The sequence below is a fragment of the Myotis myotis genome, unplaced genomic scaffold (assembly GCF_014108235.1).
Source record: "Myotis myotis isolate mMyoMyo1 unplaced genomic scaffold, mMyoMyo1.p scaffold_m19_p_20, whole genome shotgun sequence".
In the NCBI taxonomy this organism is placed as follows: Eukaryota; Metazoa; Chordata; class Mammalia; order Chiroptera; family Vespertilionidae; genus Myotis; species Myotis myotis.
In genome coordinates, this window is record NW_023416325.1 from 16,677,697 (window position 1) to 16,686,856 (window position 9,160).

Sequence of the window (9,160 nt, forward strand, 5' to 3'; positions counted from 1 at the left end):
TTCTTGTTCTACCCCAAGGACCACCAGCGACTTTGAACTCTGAACTGTTCTGTGTCCCTGTAAAAGGGCTGGTTCTAAGGGCTTTGCATCTGTTACTCAAGAGGTAATGTCGAACTGTCCCCAGTGAGGCTGAACCAGTTACACCTCTATCGGCCTGTCTCCCCACACCTTTATCACATTGTCATGTTGCCGCACTTGCACCTTTGTTGCTCTGATAGGTGAAAAATGATAGTTCAATGTAATTAAATGTGTATTTTTCTTAAAAGTGAGGCTGAGCATCCTTTCAATTGCTTTGTACATGCCTTTCTGTGAACTCTGTCGCTTGACATATTTTTTTCTATTAAATTCTGGATCTGTCTTGTTTTGAGTTTAGGAATGAAGATATTTCATTCTTTGCGGCTGATGGACATGACTGGAATTACTGAGTCACCAGCATCAATTTCTATAAAATGCTCCTCATTGGGTGCCTGTGGGTGCACCAGTGTGGGAGTTGTGGCGTAGGCCTTGCTGGGATTGTAATTCTCAGCGGGGAGGAGAACAGGCTGGGAAAGGGGCTGCAGCCACCATGTGAGACCAGCTGTAATTATACCAGCTAGTGAGTTGAGAATTACTTCAGATGTTTTTTCAGATTCAAAAGTGCCAAACAGTATGCATGCATGCATCCATTCAACCACTTTTTAATGAGTGCAATGACTCAGGCATTGGGCAGGGTGTTGTAGGGAATACAAAATAAATCTCTCTTAATCCTTGACTTAAAGGACTTTATGGCCCATTTAGAGAAAGGAGACACACAGGCTGAATACAAGATTGGATAAAACTGCTATGCAATGAGGCCTGGATCAAGGCAAAGAGTATGAGGAAATGATAACGCACCACATGCTAAATGACAGTTACACGCAAACATCATTGGAAGGTTTATTCAGATTATTTCTAAACCTGCAAAGGTACTGTTTTTTGTTTTTTTTAATGTATATTTTTATTGTTTTCAGAGAGAGCAAGGGAGAGGGAGAGAGAGAGAAACATCAATTGGTTGCCTCCTGCACACCCCTCACTGGGGATCAAGCCCGGAACCTTGACTGGGAAATAAATCGGCAACCTCATGGTGTATGGGTTGATGCTCAACCGATGAGCCACACCGGCTGGGCTCCCTTGTCTGTTTTGCTCATTGCCAGGGACCTGCATCTGTAACAAATACATTTAACAAATTAATACAAACTTGCTATTTTACAGTTCTGGAGGTCAGAAATCAACTGAGTTTTACTGAGCTAAAGCCAAGGACTTTGCAGGGGTTCATTCCTTCTGGAGGCTGGGGGCAGAATGGACTCCTGTGCCTTTTCTGGCTCTAGAAGCGTCTCACATTCTTTGCCCCCTGGCCTCTTCCTTTCTCCATCATCAAAGCCTGCAAAGGCTGGTCAAGTCTGACACTGACATTCCTCTGACACTGAACTCTGACATTCCCACCTCCCACTTTCATGAATAAGGACCCTGATGATTTTATTGGGTCCACCCAGTTAATCCAGAATCCTCTCCATCTCAAGGTCTTTTTTTTTTTTTTTTTTTTAAAATCTTTATTGCTGAAAGTGTTACATATGTCCCCTTTCCCCTGGCTCCCCCCCACCAACTCCCTCAAGATCCTTAATCACATCTGCAAAGTCCTCTTTGCCATGTAAAGTACCATATTAACAGGTTGCAGGGATTGGGATGTAGACATCTGGGGGGTGTGGAATTCTCCACAGCACACTTGGGCCTCCAGGATGGAGGACAGCATTCCTGGGAGGAGAAGTTCCCAGCAAAGAGTTGCTGCAAGAGAAGGGCTCTGCAGGGAAGGAAGAAATATTATCCTAACACTCCCGCCCTCTGATCTCTGGCTGTCTCCCATTGCCCCAACCCATCTGCCTGTCACAGGGCCAAGGTGTCCAGGTGCTACAGCCCATAGCACAGAGAATGGATCTGGGGTAGGGGCAGGGGGCAAATAAAGAATAAAAAGCCCTTGTGCAGACAGCAGGGGGTGAGGGTGAGGGCAGGACTGGGGGGATGAGAGGACAATGGGGGGATAAAGACACATTTGTAAAACCTTAATTAAAAAAAAAAAGCCCTTGTCCCGCGCCATCGCTCAGTGGTTGAGCATCGACCTATCAACCAGGAGGTCACAGTTTGATTCCTCATCAAGATACACACCCAGGTTGCAGGCTCAGGCAGCCAATCAGTGATTCTCATCATTGATGTTTCTATCTCTCCCGCTCCTTTCTTCTTTGAAATCAATAAAAATATATTATTAAAAAAGAAAGACTAACAAGCCCACTACAGCCTCACCGCTCAAGGCTGTCTATGGGCCAGCACCATCGTCACCAGGACCACTGGACATGCAGTCTCAGGCCCCACTGAGCCCCAAGGCAGTGGTTGGCAAACTCATTAGTCAACAGAGCCAAATATCAACAGTACAACGATTGAAATTTCTTTTGAGAGCCAAATTTTTTAAACTTAAACTATATAGGTAGGTACATTGTTATTAACTTAATTAGGGTACTCCTAAGCTGGCCTTTGCTAAAAACGTCATCAATCTGATTGAAGTACGTTCGCTGAGGCTGACCCCTTCCAACTCTCCCATCCACACTCGTATACTTGTTTCATCTATCTTTTGTCACCCGCGCGCGATTTGCGGGCGCAACTAGCACTAACCACTGCACTGAGACTGCTGACTGACTGGCTCACTCAACTTGTGCATGAATCACGTTCGCCTTCCCCGCGTTGCGTATCCCGCGGCCCGCCTGCGCCCTGTCTCCCGTCGCCACCCCCCACTTCTTCTAATGCCACTTCTTCAAAATAGACTTGCCCAGGCTGAAAACCGACTTCTGCGCATGGGCCACGAAGTTTCAATCGCACTGTACGTGCGCGCCCGCACATGGTATTTTGTGGGAGAGCCACACTCAAGGGGCCAAAGAGCCGCATGCGGCTCGCGAGCCGCCGTTTGCCGACCACTGCCCCAAGGTATCAGAATTTGCATTTTTTTGCAAGATCACCAGGCACATTTGCAGTTGGAGACCGGCTGCACTGGAGGACTTCCATCCATCTGGAGACAAAGGTTGTTGGCAATTATACCCAAACTGAATTAGTGTGCGTCTGCAGACACAGATTTGAGACTCACTTGGCACCCTAGGAGCAGCCCCAAAGAGTAAGAAAAACCCAAAGACTGGATCTTAGAGAACAAGGGGACTGTCTTGAAAACAGATTCAGATATTCTTAGACATCACACCTACCCAAACCGAGTTTGTGAAATCCCAAGCATATGTTCGATCCATCTAACGAATGAAAAAGAAGGGAGAAAAAAATGAAAGGCAGACGCTAAAATTAGCGTCTGTTCAGGAGGTGACAGATGTCTGGGTCTTGATAGATTTCTAGACTTGTAAAAAATTTTTTTTCATCTTTATTCATGCATGTCTGATGGGTGCTTTGGCTATTACCATTATTTCCCCCCCACATACTAAAATTAATTTTCTTCTTTCTAAAGGGTTGATTCCAAGTGTTACTTTGTGTGAAGGCTTTAGAAAATGTTCAATAAGGGTGTCAGTTATGGACAAAAACTCCTCCGTTCCAGCCACACAAATGATGCTCCAGCTGTGCTTTACTGTGAATTGATGCTTTGTGTTGAATTCCTTTTCCGCATTTGAAAATGGACTGAAATCCTTGCTTAGGACCATATAACTTCTATCTTTAAATTTAAGAATAAACCAGCGGGCTTCTGCTAAGGGTAAGTGAAAAGAATACATTTTGGTTCAGGTTGCTAAATATGTTTGAATTTTATAGGCTCACGGCCGACATGGAGCTTTCTGGTGTGGGCGTGTTGATTCCGTGGGGAAATCGGGGCTTTGGAACCCACAGGCCTGGGTTTGTTTTCTGGTTTTGCCACTGACTAGCTGTGTGACCTTGGGCAAGTCAGGGAAGGCCTTTGACCCTCAGATTCTTTACTTTTTTAGGAAAATAGAGGCAGTGGCACCTGCCTTGTGGTGAAGGTTTGTTGAGAAGTTCAGTGGCAGTGGATGCCCTGGCACGTAGTAGTTGCTCAATAAATCTCTATAGTCTTCCTCGAGGGCTTGGGGATGTCTTTGACATAGCCTGTTCCTATGTTATATGAATTTGCCAGTTAATGGCATGTAGAAGGGAAGACATAAGTAAAATTCAGAGGTTTCATTAGAGTTCACAGTCCTTCTTAGAGGTGGAGCAAAAATCATTTAGCTTGGCCAGTGTGGCTCAGTGGTTGAGCATCAACCTATGAACCAGGGGGTCACAGTTTGATTCCTGGTCAGGACACATGCCTGGGTTGCAGGCTCCATCCCCAGTGAGGGGCGTGCAGTAGGCAGCTACTTAATGATTCTCCCTCATCATTGATGTTTCTCTCTCTTCCTTTTTCTTCCTCTCTGAAATCAATAAAAATATTAAAAAATAATAATTTACATTCTTTTGCAATTAGTGTTGGAAATCCTCAACAAGCCTTCCTCTCTGGCATGTACAGTACCATGAAAACCAAATAATACATACAATGTTTGGAGAAAACAATGATTCGTACTAATACTATATAAAGGAAAGCATGGGAATGATAGCTCCCACTTTCCAGATAGCTTTTCCTTTGATGCGAGGAAGGGAGGAGGATGGATGAGGCCAGAGCAGGGCCAGAGGTGTCCCGATGCCTTAAAAAAATGTTTATTTGAGCTAAGTTTCCCCATGTCAATAATTTGTATACCTTGCTATATAAGATAACATACTTACATTATAAGATTATATGTCCCATATATTTCTATGGATTTTTATAGCACTTTATAACATGTTTCTATTAGGCGATGATATGTTCCATCTATTCTCTTGAAAATTTGAAATATTTAGGAGAAGACATTAAAAAGACGAACTAGGAAAATAAATGTGACAATCTCCTTGTAAATAGACAGCACGTTGCTGAAGTCAGCTTGCAAAAAGCCAATGTTCGTTACCACTGACGGAGTGATGACTAGAGGCAGGCACCGCGCCAGGTGCTTGGCGTGGATTCTCTTATTACATCCACACAACCAGCAGCCCAGGTATTATGATCTTCATTTTACAGACGAGTAAATCGAGGCAGCTAGCCAACACACATCGATTGAGCGCTTATAACGTGCCAGGCACCATACTGTTGCACCTGCACAGTTTTATTTCATCTTCCAGTGATTCTGGGAATTACACGGAAAACACAACTTTAAACCAGGGGTTGGCAAACATTTTCTGAATTGGGCCAGATAGTAAAAATGTTACATTTTGTAGGCCCTGCAATCTTTGTCGTGATGGTTCAACTCTCAACTCAGCCAGAGATGATGCACAAATGAAATAGAGGGGCAGTGTGCCAGTGAAACTTTATTAATGGGCCCCGATGTTTAAATTACATTTAAGTTTCACGTGTCACAAGGTATCACTTTCTTTTGGATTTTCCCCCACCATTTAAAAATACAATTTTTTTTTCTGAGCTCGCGAGTTATAAAAAAGCCGGCAGCCTGGCTGGTGTGCTCAGTGGTTGAGTGTTGACCTATGAACCAGGAGGTCACAGTTTGATTCCTGGTCAGGGCACATGCCCAGGTTGTAGGATCAATCCCCAGTAGGGGGCGTGCAGGAGGCAGCCGATCAATTGTTCTTTCTCATCATTGATGTTTCTATCTGTCTCTCCCTCTCCTTTCCTCTCTGAAATCATTAAAAATATATTTTTTAAAAAAAGGCAGGCAGAGGGCTGGATCTGGCCTGTGGGCTATGGTTTGCCAAGCCTGGCTTTTGACCATCAGTTCTTAGGGCAGGAACATTGTAGACTTTGCTCTGCATTGTACACTCAGCTTCTGGGACACCACGGGGTGCACGTCTGGTGGATGAATGGATGAGTGACGATAAGCTGATATCTCAGAAGTCCTGTGAGGGTGATGTTTTCTCTTCACTTCAGGCCACAACCCTGGACATAATTAGGTGAGCATTTTTTAGGGGGCATTATATACACCATATAACGCTGTTGGGATTACAGGTGTAGACCGGGGCTGTCCCAGGCAAACCGGGATGCATGGTTATTGCAGTGCTTCCCACCAGGGAGATGACTCTTCACCATAGTGACAGCAGGACATTGGCGTGTGTGTGTGTGTGTGTGTGTGTGTGTGTGTGTGTGTGTGTTTTCACAGGCACGTGTGTGAGTGTTGAACAATACTGATTTCCCCCCACAACTTTTAATTTGAAAGATTTCAAGCCTGCAATAAAACTTGTAAGAATATTGGAAGGACACTGAACAATATTTGTCACCCTGACCAGCTGTTTTTGACATTGTATCACAATTATTCTATGTATTTGTGTATCTATGTGTCTTCCTACCTATGTATCTATGTATCTATCAATCATTTTCCTAAGAATCAGGTGCAGCCTGGCCAGTGTGGCTGGGCGGTTGAGCGTTGACCTATGAACCAGGAGGTCACGGTTCCATTCTCGGTCAGGGCGCGTGCCCTGGTTGTTGGGCTCCATTCCCAGTGTTGGGGGGTGCAGGAGGCAGCCGATCAGTGATTCTCTCTCATCATTGATGTTTCTATCTCTCTCCCCCTCTCCTTTCCTCTCTGAAATCAATAAAAGAAACACATTAATAAAAAAAAAAAAAGAATCAGGTGCAGATAGCATGACACACCCCTTGAACACTGCAGTGTGCAAATCCTAAGAACAGAGACATCTGTCTTCAGAACCACAATACAGTGTTCACATTCAGGAAAGTTAACATTGTCTATCATACAATCAATATTTTATTTTTTAAAAAAATATATTTTATTGAATTTTTACAGAGAGGAAGGGAGAGGAATAGAGAGTTAGAAACATCAATGAGAGAGAAACATTGATCAGCTGCCTCCTGCACACCCCCTACTGGGAATGTGCCCGCAACCAAGGTACATGCCCTTGATAGGAATCGAACCTGGGGCCCTTCAGTCTGCAGGCAGACACTCTATCCACTGAGCCAAACTGGTTAGGGCACAATCAATATTTTAATTTCCCCAATTGTCCCCCCAATTTTTTTTTTGAGCTGGCATGCTTGTTTGTTTGTTTGGAACCAGAACTCAATGGACAGTCACGTGAGGCACCCAGCAGTCCTTTGAATTCAGTCTCCTGGAAGCCAGACCAGCTCCCTGGCCTCTTTCTGTCTTCATGGTGTTGCTATTTGAAAAACACAGGCCGTTGGTTTTGTACAAAGCGTCCATTCGGATTTGTTCAGTTGCTTTTTGTGATGAGATTTAGGTTAAACATTTTTGGCAAAAATACTATATGGTTGATGTGTCGTCGGTGGGTCGTCCCCTCAGAAGTGCAAGGTGTCACCTGTCCCATTATGGATGATGTGAACCTTGACCACGTGGTTAAGGGAAATGCCACTCAGAACAAGAAATCATTGAAGAGTGTAAACAGGGAAAGACAAGCAGGTGCACGGGGTTCTGTCTGGCGGACACAGTTTGCTCGGCTTCCAGGTTCTTACAGGCGTGCAGGTGACTGAATTCATCCGGCGAAATAGCTCGCTGCTCCTCGCTCCGTGGCCATCAGTATGCGAAGCCGCGTTCTCGCTCAGCGGCTGGAGATTTATTGATTGTGTCAGTGTCCATGATGGGGTGCAGCAAATCTTGCCTTGGCATTGCATTAGTTTTCACATCGTGTAGCCACAAAGATAGAGGACGTGGTCCGCCTCCCTGCTCCTTATGGTCTTTCCAAGGGCAGCAGTTGGGACACGTGCCACTGTGGTCCAGGCCCCCGTTATCCTCATCCAGTGACAACATCCTCGTCCCCTAATGGTCCCTCCAACCTCTGCTCTGCTTGCCTTCTTACCGCAGTCCGCTCTCCATGAAACAGCCTCTGGGAATTTTTCAAAATTCAGATCAGATAATCAACCCTTTTTTTTCTTGAAACTTTGCCTATTGTCCTTAGAATGAATATCTAAATACTTCCCCTGGCCTGCCCTGGATGGCCTGGCCCTGACCTTTCTCTCAGACTTCGTTCTCTTCCCCTCTGTGGTCTCGGAACCCCAGCTGCAATGGGCTTGCTTTCTGTTTCACCAACACGCTCCTGCCTCAGGGCCTTTGCATACGCTGTACTGTTCTTCCACCTAAGACAGCCCTCTCTTGTTCCCCCACTGAGGTAACTACCTGTATCGCATGCTCACTCGAGAATGCTATCATTTCAGGATCCAGAGGCTCCACAAAGTTACTCGGGACCCACCCTTTGACGCGGCGTTGGCTTTATGTAGGCCGCTTCTCTCCTCATCGTGGCAGGGTGGCTGCCAATAGTGCCAGCTGTTACATCCCCCCTCCCCCGGCCACTCCTAGGAAAACAGAGTAAGTTTTTCCTAATAGTTCTTTTTTTTTTTTTTTTTAATATTTTATTGATTTTAGAGAGGAAAGGAGAGGGGGAGAGAGAAACATCAATGATGAGAGAGAATCATTGATGGGCTGCCTCCTGCACTCCCCCCACTGGGGATCGAGCCCTCAACCCAGGCATATGCCCTTGGCCGGAATCGAATCCGGGACCGCTCAGTCTGCAGGCTGACACTCTATCCATTGAGCCAAACCAGCTAGGGCCCTAATAGTTCTTATAAAAAATATGAGATTGGCTTTAATTAGGTCCCCACAGGTCACATGCCCATTCCTGAGCCAGTCCTTCTGAATACGAGGCCTACCCCTTAGAAGCGGGTGTGTGTTGGCCTTTGCCAAGCCTCATGGACTGAGGGTGGGAAAGGGTTCCCCAAAGAACACAGTGTCCTGTTACCAGAAGAAGAGGAGTGGGTGCTGCACAGCCAAGTGAAAGGTGCCCATCACTGACTCTTGTAAGGACCTAAGGAAATAAAAAGCAAAAAGAAACACTGAAGTCAGCGTCAGCAATACCTGACATGCTAACCGGGATGTGTGTGGTGAAGGCCTCAAGTCTGCAGTGTGGGTTCCTGTGAGGATGATCGACCTAAAACCAAGACTTTTGTGGGGAAGGGCTGGGTGGGAGGGAAGAGCAGCTGGTTTGATCCTTAGAGCTCGTGTGTGTGTGTGTGTGTGTGTGTGTGTGTGTGTGTGTGTGTATTACATGTGATGGGTACTTAGATGCCATTAGTTACTCTCTCTCTTCCTTCCTTTCTTTCTTTGAGAGAGAGAGAGAG